This window comes from Cibotium barometz, chromosome 51 (genome assembly GCF_041138505.1).
Source record: "Cibotium barometz isolate CiBa-2024 chromosome 51, ASM4113850v1, whole genome shotgun sequence".
Classification (NCBI taxonomy): Eukaryota; Viridiplantae; Streptophyta; class Polypodiopsida; order Cyatheales; family Cibotiaceae; genus Cibotium; species Cibotium barometz.
The window spans coordinates 32,475,169-32,493,881 of NC_141096.1; the positions used below are offsets into that span (position 1 = coordinate 32,475,169).

Sequence of the window (18,713 nt, forward strand, 5' to 3'; positions counted from 1 at the left end):
AACGATTCCGCGTGATTCAAGAGTCTTGGGCTAGTCGAATTATTGATGAAATAATTTTTTTACACTTTGAAACTTGCTGAAACAGTAATGTAAACCTTGCCCAATCTTTGTAATATTTTTTGAAATTTTTTGAATTTTTTAGAAGCGATTTCGGAATTTTCTGGCATTTTCTAGGCAATTTTCAAGCTTTCTAAAACCTGTAAATCACTTTTCTGCACCCAAAAATTTTCAGAATTGAAAACCTTTGAATTTCTCCCCAAATTTGGAAATAGGGAAAAGTAGAGGTTCAAAAAGGAGTGATGTGACTTGCATGGGGATTGGGAAAAATGAGAGTAGATTAGGATTAAGAGAAAATTAGGATTATGGAGTAATTAGCTCTTTGAGCTTTTTTTTATTTCTCCTCTCCACGCGTTTTTGCGCCGGCAGGCTGCCGCCATGCGCCTCCTTGTCCAAAAGCTTCTTGAGATTTATTTAATAGCTTTTGCACTGATTTATCTGCTCCATCCATTATAGGTTTGCTCAACCTTGAAGCTTTCTGATTTCTGAGAGATACCCGTGAGGTTTTTGGCTATGAGGATTTCATCCATACGGTCAGATTTTGATTTCACTGAGTATTTGAGAAAACCACTTTTTGATAGAGAGGGATGGTTTTGCAGGGTGGTGAGTGGGTTTGAGAGTAGATCTAGTTTTTGAATCTTTGACCTTTGGGTAAAGACCTACAAAACACCCTTCTGTCCACTGGATAAATTCCTGCACTTTCTTGATTTTTGAGAAGTTGAAGCCCTTTCCTACCTTCTCCACAAATCTCCTAGCCCAAGCTCTGATACCACTGCAACCGGAATCTTATTCTAGGAATTGATTGTGGAAAGTAGAGAATTAATTCAATCATAAAAACCATTGCTTGTAAGCTTCAACTAAATCAAATCAATTGAAAAATTAAACACTTAAACAAAAATACTTAGCTCATAAAAAGACCATATTGGGTGAAATCTTCTCCCCTCTTTGTGCGTGGCCTCTCCCCACATAAGAGTATTTCTTTATTAGCTTTCTTTTTCACCAAAATTAGGCCATAGCCCCCAAAATACAAGATGTGCTTTTTAGAGAGCACGGCACTCGTCTTTAACAAAAATAGAGTGTCAAATTGGGACTAGGGTAAAGCCATAGGCTTTAATAAATTCCACATAAATAAATGTATCTTTCCTAAAGTTCAAAATGGAAAAATCATTTGATAAGGTTACAAGCTACTATGCTTGCCAAAAATGAAATGTGATGAACCAAGACATTTCTTCCAAAGTAAACTCTTCAATTCCCATAGTCTTCATCACCTGAAAATATAAGCCCAATTAATTATTAAATTAATCCCACAAATATTAAACAGGCACAAATCATCACCAACTCATGACTACCAGGCGTAAGTACCCCAGGAATCACCCTGCCATACAAACCTAACTGAAATAATCATAGGTGGCCTCAAACATACGTCATATACCGCACGTATTAATATTTATAGTGGTATCACCCACGATATTAACCTAGCCGGCATGACGCAAGAGTAATCTAGGCATCCCCAAATTACTCAAGAGGGGATAAATAATATTTTTCTAGAGGACTTAAAATATATTCTCATAACATTGAGAGGAGTTGAGAAGAGAGAAACATTTGGAGATTAAAAAAAAAAGACCATAAACCACACTTTACCTCCTAGATTGCTTGATTCTTTAATCAAAGTAGAGGTCCCCAACCAATCAATTGGTTTGGTATGTTGATGAAGACTCCAAGGAATATTGAAGAGAAAGAGAGAAACTCCAATCTCTCCAATTTGTAGAGGATTTTTAGAGGATAATAGAAAATATCATTATTTTCAGTATAATACTAGCATGGTATAGTTCTCATATTTTTTTACAAAGGGCTAAGGATCTATTTATAGCTGAGAGAGGCCTCTAACCAAGTCCAACTAGTTTCTCAAATTTTCTAGGTTCAATTTGGCTGAATTTGGACAAGATTTGGACCTAGTTTGGATACCTTTTGATTTGGTTTGATCCAGGAGAGAGGAGAGATAAAAATATCATAATATTTTTGAGTTTAAAACTCCACCACACATGTAAAATAGGCACCTCCTTGAAGAGCCCCCTTCTCCTTACCAAGGTGGTAGAGGACTTCCTACCATTCTAAGCTTCATAAGGGGCCTTTGGTGGAGCATGTGTTTAGCACAAAAGGAGAACACATAATTACCTCCAAACAAAAAACATGAGGCAAATTCTGGCCTTTAACCATAAGAGATCTATTCTTCCTCTCAGCCACACCATTTTGTTGAGGTGTATGAGGTACTGTGCATTAATGTTTTATACTTCTTTCAGCTATATACACATGAAAATTCTTTAACTTATACTCTCCCTCTTGATTTGTACAAAGGGTGTCAGCTTTACATGCAAACACATTTTTAGCCATAGAAACAAAAAGTCTAAAGCATGTAGAAACCTCTAACTTTACCTTTAAATGGATCTTCGGGGGTTCACTATGTTGAAAATACAAGTGAATAGGGTGTGTGTGGGAACAAGCTCTTGGATAGAGGCTGTAAAAGAGAAGATGTAATTGTGAAAGAACCTGTGAAAAGGTGAGAAGAATCTACTAGGAGAGAATAAAGGGTAGCATGAGAGAATTTAGGAGTGTGGAGTTATTCTGGGAGATATTCAGGGAAAAGAGAAGAGGTGGAGAGAATCAGGCAAGAGGTGGAGATATTCTGGGAGTGAATCATGGAGAAATCAATGGGATTTGATGCTTGATGTAAACTCTATAAATTGAGGCATAGCCCTAATGAGAATTTGCTAGTTTTTGAGTACCATGCCTACATTAATCTATTTGCTAATTATCCACTAATTACGTCTTAAAGAGTGACTACCATCTAAAAGTGTAAATGATTCAAAGTGCCCCCTTTCTCTAGTGCAAACAAGCCCTTTAAGCATTCCATTTCGACGAATTCTTCTAGTAGTTCCCAACACGATAGATTAATGTCCGTATTTTCAATGGCAGCAGTCACGCTCATTTGCATGTTTTTGGTTGTCTTGCTTATTCTCTTGTGCTGGAGCACAACATCATAAGTTGTATGATAAGGTGGTAAAATGTATTTTTGTGTCATAAAGCAAAGGGTATAGACTCTTGGTGAGTAGAGATGCTATCTTTGTTGAGAACTCAATTGAACCCATGCTTTTCTATAAAAAATAACAAAATGTATGCTCATAGAGCATCTTTGATACACTCCTACCTTTGTACAATATCGGGCCATCCATATGTGGAGCAAATGAATGCTAGAAGGTGTCGTAAATCAGTCCATACTGCCTGAAAACATTAGCTCGAATTTTAGTTCACAAATCAACCTATTGATGATGCGGGGGATTCACTCACAATAAAGGGGGACATCACCTGCATGCATGAACCTCAAGAAAACCCCCTATATATGATGCTCATAAGATGATAACACCCCCCCCCTATTTAAGCTTATAAGGATACCTTTAAGAATGACTATGTCACCCTCGATCCTTATGTCTATATTTTTTCTCTAGCATTTACACACCCCCTCTCCTTAGATAAAAGTACGTTACTTTGAACCTTATTAAGAAAACATAAGAACTTCATGCATGCTACTGTAAAGTTCCTCCTCAGCCGTAAAGATGTATAAGCTCTCCTCTCCGTCCCATTTAATCATCCCCTATTTCAGAATGAAAGAAAACATTGTTTTCCCTTATTTTTAGCCTAGAGAGAGAAAATGTTCTAGAGAGATATAATTCAATTTTGATATAAATTTGGATACAAAGTTTCTCCTTATAGTTAAGATGAATTCCCTTGAAACAGAAGTTAAAAAAGAATTTTTCAATGTGCATTAGAAATTAATTGAATATGTGTATTAGAAACCTTAGCCTAAGGGTCCACATTTTCAGAAATTTTTGATTAAGGTCCAAAGAGTGATCTAAAGGGCCAATAGGATTAATCCATGTGTTTCAATAAGGAAAATGCAAAGAATAAAAGAAAATCCCCCAAAAATGAGTAAATTCTCACATAAGATGAAGAGTTGACTAAGTACTGGGTTTATTAGTTAAAGAATGAGGTTTATTAGTAAAAAAATGAAATTTTGACACCTCAATAAGGAGGGAGGGGGCTCATGAAGGAGGAACCTATTTAACATCATTACTTCACATTTTTAATTCAAAAAATGAAATATTCTCATCTCTCCTCTTTCAAACTGGATTAAAAAGTGAATCAAACTGGTCCAAAACTTTTCCAAAATGGATCAAACTGAAGCTGGAAGCCTCTAGATCCCAGTTGGACCTGGTTGGTGGCCTCCCTTACCTATAATTAGACCCTCATTCCTTTGTATTTTCATCTTTGTGTATTTACATGCCATTATAATCTTCAAATTAGTGTAATTTTATTATCCCTCTATTTTGCCTCTTCTTGGGAAGCTTTGGAGGTTCACTAATCTTCAACCTCTCTTGGAGATTGCCCTCTTCCTCTTGGTGGCCAAGCTTTCTCTTGTGGGCTTCACTTCTCTCTAAAGAATCAAGCCAAAAACCAAGGGTAAACCTAAATCAATGGTGTTTTTCTATCTTTTTCAATGGTAATCTTCTTCCCAACCTCTCTAATGGTTGGGAAGCATTTTAAACAATGGTTTTTTCTTAAAACCAAGCTTTTAGTGATGCATATTGTTTAAATGGATTAATGCTAATCTTTTATGGTGAAATATAATGTTTGTTGATTAGTAAATCTCTCAAGAATAATAATCTTTATGGTTGTATGTAGATAATTTAGAAAATGTCAATGCCAAGGTTCAAATAGAGAAAAGAAAATTTTAGTTTAATTCTATGTGAACATTTTAAATAAATGATGTATACATATTCACAAAAAGGATCATTTGGAAAAAGAAATATTGTTGTTAAATTCCATTATTTACAAATAGAATTATTTATAATTCATTATGTCCAAGAAAGAATGAATTTTCATAATTTTGGATTTTTACCATACGATTAGAAATCACATTTATTTTATCAGGTAAATAGGAGAAAAATCTTTAGGAAACAAATCTAGGATTAAATCCGAGTACCATGACCGCGTGAGAAAGGTGGGTCAGTAAGATGCTTGCCCATCTCCTGAATGAAGACTTATGTTGATGACCAATCCCAATTCTTCATCCCAATTCTTCAGTATACCAAGAATGGATAACGGCCGTTCTAGAGAAAATTTCCCTACTAGGACCTGAAATCATCTAGAAACAATTTAGAAATTCGTTGTTGTAATTGAGGGATGGATCACCGAGATACATGATTTGTGATTTTCATTGAGAAAGCCTAGTTTGAAAATAAGGGAGTCTCCTGAAATCAAACTTAACGGGAAATTCTTACTTGCATAGAAACTCTATTTTTGAAAAAAGGATTGTCTTCACCAGAGTGCTAGAGGAAGCATTTGGCTTATGGTTTAATCTACGGAGAGATATGTTGCAAAATAGCTGGTAGGGAGTCATCCTCTCTTCTGCTCTATGACTGGAACAAGCACAAGGAAAGGCTCGCTAATCATTTTGAGGAGCTATATTTTGAGGAGCTATATTTTCCAGACCCAGTTGAGAGACGACATCATAAGTGGTTTGCAGCATAATATATCAACGCCTCTTGCAACCAGCGCCGCCAGATGATGCTGACGCAGAACGTCTCATTAGCCATGGTCTTATTAAGGTTAAAGGTGGTTCATGGTGTTATCCTTTATCACCCCACACCTCGAGATTTTAGGATTACTTGTCATCTTTTCAGACTTCTTAGCTGTTTTATCCAGAGAAGTAAGATTGTAGCACCAATAGCGGTAAGGGAACAATTGTATCGCGGCATGTCCATATAGCACAGTATTGCCGTCTCATGCATATACCATTGAGGCATTGATTTTTTGGAGCCGTGTTGCTCTATGTATATATTGCAAACCTTATGTAAATAAAGAATGTTTTGTGAAAAATTTCCAGTTGTCTAAGTGATTTTGACTATCAGATATCGAGTTTAAAGAAATAAGATCTGTTTTCTCGGACGTATGTCATAGATCTTTAATATAAGAACGATTACCTTGTTTAAAGTAATTATTTCTGAACTTCTAAGTCTTAGGATCTCGAGACGAAGTTAAATAGAAAGTTAATGATATATCGTTTTGGCAGAATCATGAGACGTGCGAATCATGGTAGACAGCTAGATCCTCTCACGCAGATGAGGAGGAGCTTTACCCTGATTTTTGCAAAGCTCTTCACAAATCTCAGCCAGGTCCCTTCAAAGATGAAGAGGAACACTTAGACAAGGCTGTGGAAAAGTGGATCGAAGGTATGGAAGAATACTTCGATGTCACTGGATACAATGAAAAAAGTAAAGTGGATCTTGCCAGGCTGAAGATTGTAGAAATAGCCAGAGTAGCATGGAGAAACCACTGTGAGACAAACCATTTAGATCGCAACACCAAACGTGGAACGATCTCAAAGCATACCTCAGGAAGAGATTCTGTCCTCCAGGCTTCCTCGAAACAAAGATGAATGAGTTCCTGGAACTAACCCAGGGAAGTCGTACCACACGGAGGAATATCACCAGGCATTCGCTCTTCTCCTCAAATACTCGCCACCGCTGCTGGATAAAGAACAGCTAATGGCCAGGTTCATTCAGGGAATGAATGAACCTTAGGATACCGTGGTAAAGACTGCTAAACTAGTTTCAATGGCCCAAGGAGTGGATGGCAAAGGATTTTTCCAAGGCCTTTGTTGTCCAAGGTCCCACCCCAAAGCCAGCTCCCTCATCCTTCAAAAGATTCCAAACTCCAGGGAGCACTTTCAACTTTCCACCTCCTAAGAGAAATCAAGGTCCCAGTCAAAACCAGGAGACGGGAAGTTTCAGAATGGAAGGAAGGCCTTTTCCTCGGAGTACATTTTCTAGAACTTCGGCTTTTTCTAGGATACAAAAGGATGAGAACAGGTGTTTTGGATGTCAAGGTTTTGGACACCAGCTCAAGGATTGCCCAACTCCTTCTATGAAAATGGGGCAAGGAAGCCAAGATCCTAGGATGCCGAGACCGACTCCTTCGTATCAACCTAGTCACGGTCCATTAGGGGAAATTTGGGCTCATTTTTGGGCCCTCTAAGGAATGCCACATCATCAAAAATGGGACCATGGTAATTTTTTGTAAATCAACTCCAATTTTTTGTAAATCAACTCCAATTTTTTCAGACGTTGCATATATAAAATCTACTCTTCAAGATCTTTCCATTGATATATAACATGATGGGGTTTGGACATGACCCATGGAAGATGTACAAAAAGTAGGTTCAAAAGTGATGATGTGGACCGTTTTACCGTAGCCTTTAAACTTGATTTTGAGGAAAATGGTATATCTTGAGCTTAGAAACTGCAAATTTTTTGGAGTTTGAAATTATGATATCTACTTTTCATGATCTTTCTAATGATGTGTCATATGATGGGGTTTTAACATAAGGTAAGAAATGTTCACACGTGGCCCCCATTTTCAAGGCAAGAGATGGCAAAAAATCCCTTAGAGGGCCCAAAAATGACCCCAAATTTTCCCTAATGCCTCTCGCCAAAATCAAGGCAACCCGAGAAGAGTGCTAGCTCAGCCTGTAGCCTCAATGCAAAGTAGTCTCATAACTCCCTCCCAAAATTGGGGAAGCCACACAGAGAGAGAGTTCCACCCCAGAAAACAGCAGCCAGAGTAGTCACAATAGCTCATGCAGTGGAGGAAGAAAGAGGACAAATTTATGTCGCCATTGAACATCAAGGGCAGAATCGTCAGCTCTCTCAGTCCTTTAAACTCCAGTAGAGGACAAGGGTAAGCAAAGGACAAGGGTAAGCACTTTAAGCTTTTGATTGATTCAGGCAATACACATTCTTTTATTTCCCTTGGATGCTTGCGTAAATTAGTCCTAGATCAAAAAACAGGAAAACCTATGCAAGTAGAATTGGCCAGTGGGAATATTCTTTTCACACACCATCTTTGAGATAAAGTACCGACTAGGGATAGAAAATGTGGTAGCCGATGCGCTCAGTAGGAAAGCCTCCTTGCTTACAATATCATTAGTGTCAAATCCATTAATCAGTGAAGAAAGAGAGAAGATCATGCAGGACAGATTCTTTGCTCCTATTGCTACCCTACAGATGTAGGAAAGCAAGACTCCTCAGGACATGAGTCGAGTTCTTAGGTACAAATTGGACGAAGGATGCATGTAGCCCCATGAGGTAGATTTGTCAAATACAAGGTGCCATTCTTGAGTATAGATTTATACTCATCCTGCATAGCATGCATCCAATGATCATCATCCTGTGCTTCCTCACAAAAGCAATAGGCTCCTCCTCATTGGTGGATGCATAGCATGCATCCAATGATCGTCATCATTGGATGCATAACATGCATCCAATGATCGTCATCATTGGATGCATAACATGCATCCAATGATCATCATCCTGTGCTTCCTCAAAAGAAATAGGCTCCTCCTCATTACATAATGTAGAAATGAGCACATGATCCATCCACATGAGAATAATCTGTATGATAGAACCTTCACGAGTTCTACTAGGTAAAGGAGTTGCCAACTTACTATCCCTCAATGTCTACACAAGCCATTTTGGCCTACGCGTAGATTCTTCTATGGCTGCTCTCTCCTCATCCACTACATCCTCAATAATTTCCTCATCAAAAGGCTGATTTTGCACCCACAAAGGCTGAATTTCAGCACTTGTCTGAGCATTCAATTTCTCGACGTATGGCTACCCCACGAGCATGTATATATCATGAACAGAAGGGTCATAATTGAAATGTATAGTCCATGCCCAATCATCTTGAGCAAAACCTGAAGATTCCTTCTTCTCTGCACTTGGTGCAGATGACTGAGGAATCGAGAGATGACAGAGCTCTAAGCTGTAGTCTTGAGATAAATGAGGAAGGCCAATAGCTATCGTCGTGAAGCAAAGTGAGTAGCAGAGAATGATAGCGCTAAGAAAAGTTGCAGCAATAGGCAGGAGCCTTGAAAGAAATAGGGCACTGAAGTCGGTGGTAGCCGCAGAGGAAGCAAGCAGTGAGGCCGGTGGAAACTGCAGAAGAAAGTGAGCAGCACCGGCAATACCATAGCTGCAATCATTGCAGAAATTGGCAGATGAAGAAGTGTCGCCATGCAAAGGTAAGCTAAGCAAATCGAAAAATCATGGAGCTAGTAGTGGCCGTTGAAAAATCAATATCTCTAAAGATAAAGTCTCATTTTTTTATGTGGTGTGAAAATAATATCTATGAGGGGCTGTTCACATGCCATAATTCTTATGGGTGTATTTGAGCTAGATTTTTTGAGATATTGATGCATGGTTTTTTTGGGCAAATATAGTGTGATGGAAGCATGTAGAAAAGCAACAAGATGGTGTTGCTTTTGTCAAGGATGAGGATAGGTACGTCTATATTGATGATGGACGTTATGTGACGATCCGGTTTAGCTTGGTGATGATGATTGCATTGATGATGATACATGTGGATATTTGGCATGGGATGATGCACCCAAGTTGACAAAGGAAAAACATTTGGAAATTCACCTAAAGCCACTTAGAGAATTGAAAGCAATGGGCATGCAAATTGATTGGGAGATCACTAAGGATGGTGAGATAAAAATCATTGAGGGTTATGATATTTTGTATGCTGAAGTTAGCACAAATGTGATGCATGATGATACATGTGACAGTAAGGTTTGTAGTGATATTTGTTTTGATGTTTTGGATAAACAAGAGAGTATGATGTATAATGTATGTAGGAATGATGAGGCATGTGATGGCAAGACCGAATGCATGGATAGCATTCACATGTTAGAGCATAAGCTTGTGAGTAAGATCATTGATTGGATTGAGTACACGCATATGTACTCAAGAGGCCCTAGGTTTGGAAACCTAGATGACTACATCAACACCACAACATCAGCTCATGGTGTAGTCATCTACACCGTGTTTGGACGAAGACCCATGAGAGGGGGAATACCCTCCTCAATGGTGACATTCGCGGACATCGATGTCAACATCGCCACATCTACATTGACATTGGCTACATCCTACCCCCACATGATTGATTTATCTTTATACTTTCATTTGATGCTTTGTAAAAGAGCAATGGTTCACATATACCACATCATTTTCACATTATGTGAGTTTGAGAAAACATGCATAGGTTAAGGGGGGGACCTAGCTTTCAAGAATAAGAAATACTTGTATTTCAGGGGGGTGTTGAAATATAGGAAATCCAAGTATTAGTAGTGTGGTGGATGTAATCTTTTTAGACTAAGGTAGAGTGGAGTATCTAGCATGGTGACACATGGCAGGACACATGGCTCACATGCATGAGCCTTGTCTTTGTATAAAGGTGTGCTATCCTTTGTTGTATGGTGTGAGAGATCTCACCACTTTGGTGAGATATTATCTAGCTCATGATTTGGGTGCCACATGTTGTCTTCTATCTCTCCCTCCTCACTCCATTGTGTTGAGTCTATTCTTTGTGTGTGTGCAAGAGCTTGTGAGCTCTAGTTTGGTCTCTCCTCAAATTGGTCCCTCTTCCACCGTACCGGAAGCTTTTCATTTAAATCGAGCCGAGAGGCTGGTCAAGACCTTGACTGACCTGCATAAGAGGCATGCTGATGAAAACCTGAACGAGTACGACTAGAAATAGGTGCATCAATTTTACTATCACGCAAGGTTTGCACTAGCCATTTAGGCATACCTCTAGCCTGCTCTTTAGCCCTATCCTCATAAATTACATCCTGTAAATCTGCATCAGAAATAGGCTGATCTATGATGTCGTTTGAAATCTGCATAGGCTGAATATTTGCCTCATTAGGACTTACATTTGAATTCCCACCTGTAAACAGAGGCAATAACGTATCAAATACATCCCGTGAGCTCACACCCGTCTCTTTGGTACATGATAACAAAGGCTGCACAACATCTTCCACAAAAACAACATCTCGACTAATCAAGATACGCTTTGACTACGGATGATACAATCTGTAACCCTTGCTCTCAGCACTGTAACCAACAAAAATGCATTTGACAACCTTATCATCCAATTTTCTACATTGTTGCACAAGCACTAAAGCATAGGCCAAGCAACCAAAGACACGCAAGTGACCAATAGAAGGCTTCCTGCCATGCCAAGCTTCGTATGGAGTAATAGACTACAAGGCCTTAGTGGGATACCTGTTGAGTACATATGCAGCACACATGACAGCCTCAAGCCAAAACACATGTGGCAAAGCTTGGCTCTTGACCATATATCGTGCCATCTCCATAAGTGACTTGCTTTTCCTCTCAGCAACACCATTTTGCTGAGGGGTATACGGCACTGTACATTGGTGTTTTATCCCACGACTAGCCAGAAATGCATCAAACTCTTTAGACATGTACTCCCCCCCTCGATCAGAACGAAGGGTGCCCACAGTACAATTGGATAGATTTTCAACCATAAGCAAAAACTGTTTGAAGCACAAAAACACTTCGGACTTTGCCTTTAGTGGATGCATGCCTTGAGTAATCATCAATGAAAGTCACAAAGTACAAGTGTTTACCAAATGACGGAGTTTGCATAGGCCCACATACATCACTATGTACAAGTTACAATTTGCGAGTGGCCCGCACACAGAACCATCCTTTGGAAATGCAGAACGCTGCATTTTGCCCAAAATACAGCCTTCACAAACATGTTTTAATGGTGCCTCAAGAGGGGGCAATGAAGCAACCATATCAAATTTCTACAAACGCAGCAAACTAGCAAAGTTCAGATGACCAAAATGAGCATGCCATAGTTTTGCATCTAAAATTACCTTTTCATCAAAAACTGCATTTGCTGAATCTTCCACACACTTGTCATAAGAATTGAGCCTATATACAACAGCCCACAAAACAAGGTGCCAGATGCAATAATCGTATCACCAGAAGTCAAATCATGAACAGTACTGTGTAGCGGTACGGCGGCGGAGAGGCGGTAGAGCGGCGATAGCGGCTCCTCCTTCTCACTGCTGCTGCGACGCTCCACAAATTTGACTACAAGTCCAAGTCTAGCAAGCGTAGAGATAGACAATAGATTCTTTTTTATCCCTGGCACATACAAAGCATCTAAAAGTGTGAAAGCGCTGCCATTTGCAGCAGTAAGCATAATTTTACCAATGCCCTTCACTAGGTAAGAAGCATTATTGGCACATGTGACAGTATTCTCATTAGGGGGACAGCCTCAAGACAAGTGAACATATCACGATGCGAGGTAATGTGCTTTGTAGCGCCACTGTCAAAATACCATACATCAAAGTCAACAAAAACTGCCAAACATGCATCATGTACAGATGGGTCATACTGGCAATACACGCTAAACGCCCATTCTGTATCCTGCACAACATTTACAGAATCTGCATTTGTAGAAGCATCCGCTATTGTGGCTGCATTTGACTCTTTTTTCTTTGCCTCTTTAGCCTTTAGCTTAGGGCAATTCTTAATGACATGATCAGTTGCCTTACAATAGTTGCACCTGATTTTTTTCTTGCCTTTATCAAGAGCCTTCTCAGACCTATTGTTGCTACCTGTGGAAGGAGAAGAAGTTGCAGACCTATTAATAGGAGAAGAAACAGTGGAAGGGGCTGCCTTACCACTTCTTCTCTACTGGGCAAGCAGAGAAGAAGTGGTAAGGGGCTGCCTTACCACTTCTTCTCTGCTGGGCAAGCAGCAAATGCCTGATCAACTGCACGCTGCCTAGCCCTGTTTTGCAAGGACTGCGCTTCTTGCAAGAGCTTGTTGACTAAAGTATCATACTTGACAACATCAGGTCTGTCCTCAGTAACAAGTCTCCACGTGGAAGCAAAAGTCTAATATGACTCGAGTAAAGCATCAAGAACAGTCTGCATAAGAGAATGATCAAGAATAATCTCACCTGCAAAAATCAACTGTTCCTTGAGATCTTTAATCTCAGCAAGAAAAACATTCATGTCATCATCTTCCTGCATAATCTTTGATTCTATCTCTTTACGCAGGTAAGAGATTTTCGCCTCGTTACGACCTGCATACAAACCAGCTAGAATATCCCAAGTCTGTTTTGCTGTTTTAGCTGAACGAATATGTGGAGTGATGTTACGTTTGTTGACAGAAAGTGCAGTCAAGGCATGAGCCTATGCATCTTTACCATCCCAACGAGCTTGTTCAGCATGGGTAAAACAGTAGCAAACAGTAGAGCTGCTAGAACCTGCAACATCCTCAACACATTCTACATCCACAACCTGGACGTACATCCATACCCTGCATACTGTTCCACACTCCTTTTGCAACCAAAACATGCTACATCATGTATGCCCAAAGTGGGTAGTTGCTGTCTCCATCCAATTTGTCATCAGCAGACAACATGCGAAATACATTTTCCAAAAGAGAGATTTATTAGCAAAAACACTATAATTAAGCATAAAAATTAGCATTAATCTAATTAAACGTTATGGATCAAATTGTTGTTATCAGCCATGGCCAACTGACTGAAACTGATGCAAAAGCTACATGTAATGAAGCAAAGACTGAATAGAAAACAACTCGTGCTATATGGTCCAGAATAGAATACGTATGCCTATTTTGCAGAAAACTGCACTATCAAAATTTCTGCACAAAATGACGAAAACACCTGTACAAAACTTGTAATGCAAAAACGGAGCCCAAAACGACCTCAGATGCAATTTCTGAGAACGCAAAGGCCTACGGACTTATCTGCAAAGTATAGGGATCAAGCGCTTGTGAAAGCTCACCTCAATCGGAGAATGTGAGTCGGAGGGTGCTAGCCGCGTAGCCCTGGGAACCGATGCCTGCTCTAATACTAATTATTGGAATTAGGGTTGCAGGAAAGCACACAAAGCTTGGAGAAGAAGAAGCAAGAATGCACACAACACATAGTGTATTAGATTGTGTCAATGTACAAAGATAAGTTAGTCCTAGAATGATGGGCGTATATACAAGCCAGGGGAAAAAAGCTCCTAAGGAGGGAAAAAGTGCCCCGGCGGTCCTAAGTGTGTTCACACACATCACTGCCTATATATATGGCAACATACTCTGCTTACGCTAGGAGAGATTTATTAAAGGAAAATCCACAACGTCCTTACTATAACTTATACTGTAGAGATTTAAAATTTATGGTGCTCTCACAGTTGAAGAGGTAAAATTTTTTGTGTGGGATCATAATAATGATAATGGCTACCATGCAAAGATGTCTTAGGTTGAGAGAATTAGGTCTTTTACCATAAGTTTGAGGAATATGTGGCATGATTCTAGAAGGTTGATGGCATATTAAGAAGATGATGTATTTTGGAGGTTAGGATTCTTAAGGATAAACAGGATCTCTTATATGGAATTAGAAAGTATGATCCTCTATTTCAAATTACCTTTCATACATGATAGATTTGGGATCTTTAGAATAAATCTTTTCAATGTGGGAGAATAAAGCTTTAAAAGAGTAGAAGACCTCTAAAAGGTTAAATGAATCAGTGGCTTAGCTAAAAGTTCTGGTAAGCCTGTGTTAAGAAGGGGGATACATCAATTGAAGACCTTATGGAAGACATGAAGCTTAATCTATGGTGAGTAGTTCAAGGAGTGAAGGATCATACACTGCTAGTTTCTATCTTATCGGGTGTCATTTCAAAGGAGATATCACTTTATGAAATGTCTTGGAGCTATAGAAGTAAGTAAAGTTTTAAGTTATACATTTTTAATCTTCTTGATGTAAATGAAGTATTTATATTGTTTTTACATGTGGCTTACAACCATAAAGTTTATATGAAGAGACTTGCCAGTTTTCTTCCCTTTTGTTTTGCCCATCAACTTTTAAATTTTTATCTTCTTTAAGACTACCTCAAATACCTCAAGAGTGACTACATTGATGGCATACACTCAAGTGGTTTTGCAATATGAAAACCTTGTGTGTGAATGTTTTTTTTAAATCTCCATTTCTTATGAAATTGACTTTTTTAAAACACATATTCAATAAATTTGAGGCTTATATAGATATTTATTACACAATCTCTATTGCATTTTGAATTTAAAAACTCATTTGAGTTCATATACTTCCTATGCCTCTATAAAAGGAAGAAAAAAAGTATTTTGAGTTTATATACTTCCTACACCTCTATAAAAGAAGGGGAATTTTTTTTTCTATTTCTTTTGAGATTTCTTACAAATTTTAAGAGCACACACGTCTTACCCATTTCCTTGTTCCCATCCACTTTTAAAACTTTATCTACTTTGGGACTACCTCAAGGGTGACGATAGTAGTGGCATATAAGTCAAGGGGTTTTGCATTATATGGAAACCTTGTGCGTGAATGTTTACTTATAAATCTCCATTGTTATGGAATAAACTTTTAAAAACACATCTTCTATAAATTTGAGACTTATAAAGATAAATTTATTATACAATCCCTACCTCATTTTTAAGGAATAAACTATTAAAACCACATCTTTTATAAATTTTAGACTTATAAAGATATTTATTATACAATCCCTACTTCTTTTTGAATTTAAATACTTATTTGTGTTTATATACTTCTCCTACACCTTTAAAAACTCAAGCGGTTTTGCATTATGAATGACAAACCCCTCCCCCTCTCGCCAGTCACATCTTCCCTTCTTCATGTTCTAATGGATTTTCATTTTTAAAGACACCTCTTTAATTAAAGACACCTCTTTAATTAAAGTTTAAAAATTATTTCTTATCTCATTCTCTTTTCTTATTAAAAATTCCATCAAAGTAAAAATGCCCTTACATTTAACTCTCATGCAATATATGATTTAGCCCCCAAACACTTGCACACTACAAGGACAAAAGGACCCAAGCATTCCACGTCTATATTTTGAATTATTAAGTCTTTCACCATGAATTGATGGAAGTAGGTGGTAGATTTGGACACATATATATGTTTAGAAGTGAGCATCTTCTAGGTGTTACTTTGAGATTTGAGAAGATGCACTTTTAATGACAAACTATGATATATATGAGACATAAGAAATCTCTTCATCACAATTTCAATGTAGAATTCCCTTATGTGATATCTAGAAGACATCATAAAGTTATTTCCATTTATTGATGTTGATGTGCTACAAAAGAACAAATCTCTAGAATGCAAATCATAAAATGTGTGAGGTAGCACATTTCATCAAGGAAAAAAGCTTGCAACAATAGTTGGTAGCTAAAGGTCTTTACACCTGCAACAATAATGCAACCTAAATGATTAAGCCCCCCAATAGTTGGTAGCTAAAGGTCTTTACACATGCAACAAGAATGCAACCTATATGATTAAGCCCCCCAAATACTTGCACACTGGAGGGACAAAAGGAGCTAATCATAAGCATTCCACACCTATATTTTGAATTTTCCCCCATGAAATTGATGCAAGTATGTGGCTAGTTTGGACTTATATGTTTAGAAGTGAGCATCTTGTAGGTATTACTTTGAGAAAACGTATATATGAGACATAGGAAATCTCATCATCACAATTTTAATTTGGAATTCCTTCATGTGATGGAGATATGTAGAAGGCATCATGAAGTAACTTCCATTTATTGATGTTGACGTGTTATGTGATATCTAGAAGACATCACAAAGTTATTGCCATTTATTGATGTTGATGTGCTACAAAAGAACAAATCTCCAAAATGTAAATCATAGAATGTGTAAGGTAGCATGTTTCATCATGGAAAAAAGCTTGAAACTATAGTCGGTAGCTAAAGGTCTTTACACGTGTGAAAGTGGAAAGTATGAGAAGAAAATGATTATGCAATGGTTTTTTTGGAGAAGGAGAAACCCCTTTCACCCCTTTCCAAGAGAGTGAGAGGGAAGGGTCGGACTAATCAAACTCCCATCATGGGTTGAGAGGATCCCCCCACACCAGTGTTCGAAAAAAACCCGAGTTTAGTGTAATTTGCACCTGCAACTTCTGAAAATTACCAACAAATTTTTAACTTAAAGGTACAAAAACCTGCAAAATTTGGGAAATTTTAGAAGGAAAACCTCCAAAATTTGAGAAATTCTTCAATTAATAATTTCCCAAATTTCTAATGAAGGTTTTTAACTTTTTGGCAAAATTATTTTTTTCGAACACTGCCCCACACCCCCCCCCAAACAAAAAAAAGCAACAAAAAATAGTCAATGTTGCTTACCTAAGGTGTACAAACTCCTTGAGCCCTTTGGATACACGACTAATTTTGGACGCTCATTACACATGCTTTTGGGGTTTTTTTTTAAAACCTTAAAAAGTGTTAATGTGATTTCATTTGCACCATAAAAAATACAAGTAAAAACCAAAAGGTTGATCGTGGTGCAATCAAGAAACCTCTTGGAGGGAGAAAAGAATACAAGGAAAGAATGATGAGTGTTCACAAGTCTAACTTCTTCTGGTGTAGGCATATATGATGTGTGGTGTAGGTATATATGATGAGGGTTGTTGATGAGCGTATATGTGAATGAATTTTTCATAGGTGGAGGACAGACAAATAGAAACGTCATCCACAGTAGTCCGCACAGACTTTATCTAATCTCCTGCAGGTTTCTCCCTTGCATTCTCCTCCATCCACAGCTCCAGCACCTGCGCTAATTTGTGATTGTTTTCCATGAGATGCAGCCTCCTACAATGCCCACCGCCATCACCATTAATTCACCAAATCAACCAAAAACTACGCCTGTTTTTTCTATTATATAACGAGTTTTGATTGAAGCAAAGTACCTCTTGATCTCGGATCGGACGATTGGAGTTCTGGTTGTGCAGGCTTGTCGGCGTCGGGAAGCGCAAGGTTTGTAGGTCTGCATGTGGTTGGCAGGGGGGTTAGCAGCAATAAATATTCAACAAGATAGTGAGAAGCTTTGATGAGGGGGAGGGAAGTTACCGGTCGGCAAGAGACGAGCTCGTGAGGGGCAAGCAAGGAGGAGGGCAATGCACAGAGAGGCCAAGAAGCTACGTTGATGGAGGGTTGCAGAAGAGGCCATGATTAGCTTTTGAGGATTTCGAGTCAGGCTTAACCTAATGTATGTACTGAGCTTACAAAAGCCAAAGCTTCCTTGGCATTTAAGCAAGTAACGGCAGAGCCGCGTAAGCTCCCACTGATTTTTCCACACCAACAGAAATCAGCCCGCGGTTATGAACGAGAGAGAGAGAGAGAGGGAGGGAGGGAGGGGGCTTCTTCCTGTCATAGGAAGGTCGAGCGTCATTTCAAAGAGACGTGTTCACGTTTTGTACGCGTCTTCTTCGAAGACGCATTAACCAAAATGCACACGCAAACTTTCCCCTCCTCTCGTCATCTTATGGAACTCTTGTTTCCTATGTAAATGTTTCGACCCCTTTATCATACAACCAGTTAGCCCCTGCTGCTGCTATAATTTAACGTACCCCTATTCTGTGTTGATTAAGAGGCACCTACAAAGTTGATCAAGAGGCAGTTACAATGTTGATGAATAAGATGCAACACAGCCCACTTTTTTTAATTACCAAATTGAAAGTTAAGTATAGATGCCACAAGGTCAGATTTGAGCCCAATACCTCCTAGTATCTCCTAGTAGAGAGGCATGGCCGCTACCACTCCATAAAACCTTAAAACTCAAATTGCACAATAATAGAGATAGAGAAGAATACTGTATTACTAAACTGATTTAATAGATGGCAAAGCC

At 38.6% G+C, this 18,713-nt stretch overlaps 1 long non-coding RNA gene across 1 annotated transcript; it reads right to left on the reverse strand.

Moving 5' to 3' along the window:
* Positions 1–17,308: 17,308 nt before the first annotated feature.
* Positions 17,309–18,180, reverse strand: LOC147609547 (uncharacterized). The gene is made up of 3 exons (XR_015264229.1): positions 17,936–18,180; positions 17,776–17,852; positions 17,309–17,677 (listed from the first exon to the last, which is right to left on the reverse strand). It is a non-coding gene; the product is annotated as an uncharacterized LOC147609547 (long non-coding RNA).
* Between the last annotated feature and the right edge of the window lie 533 nt (positions 18,181–18,713).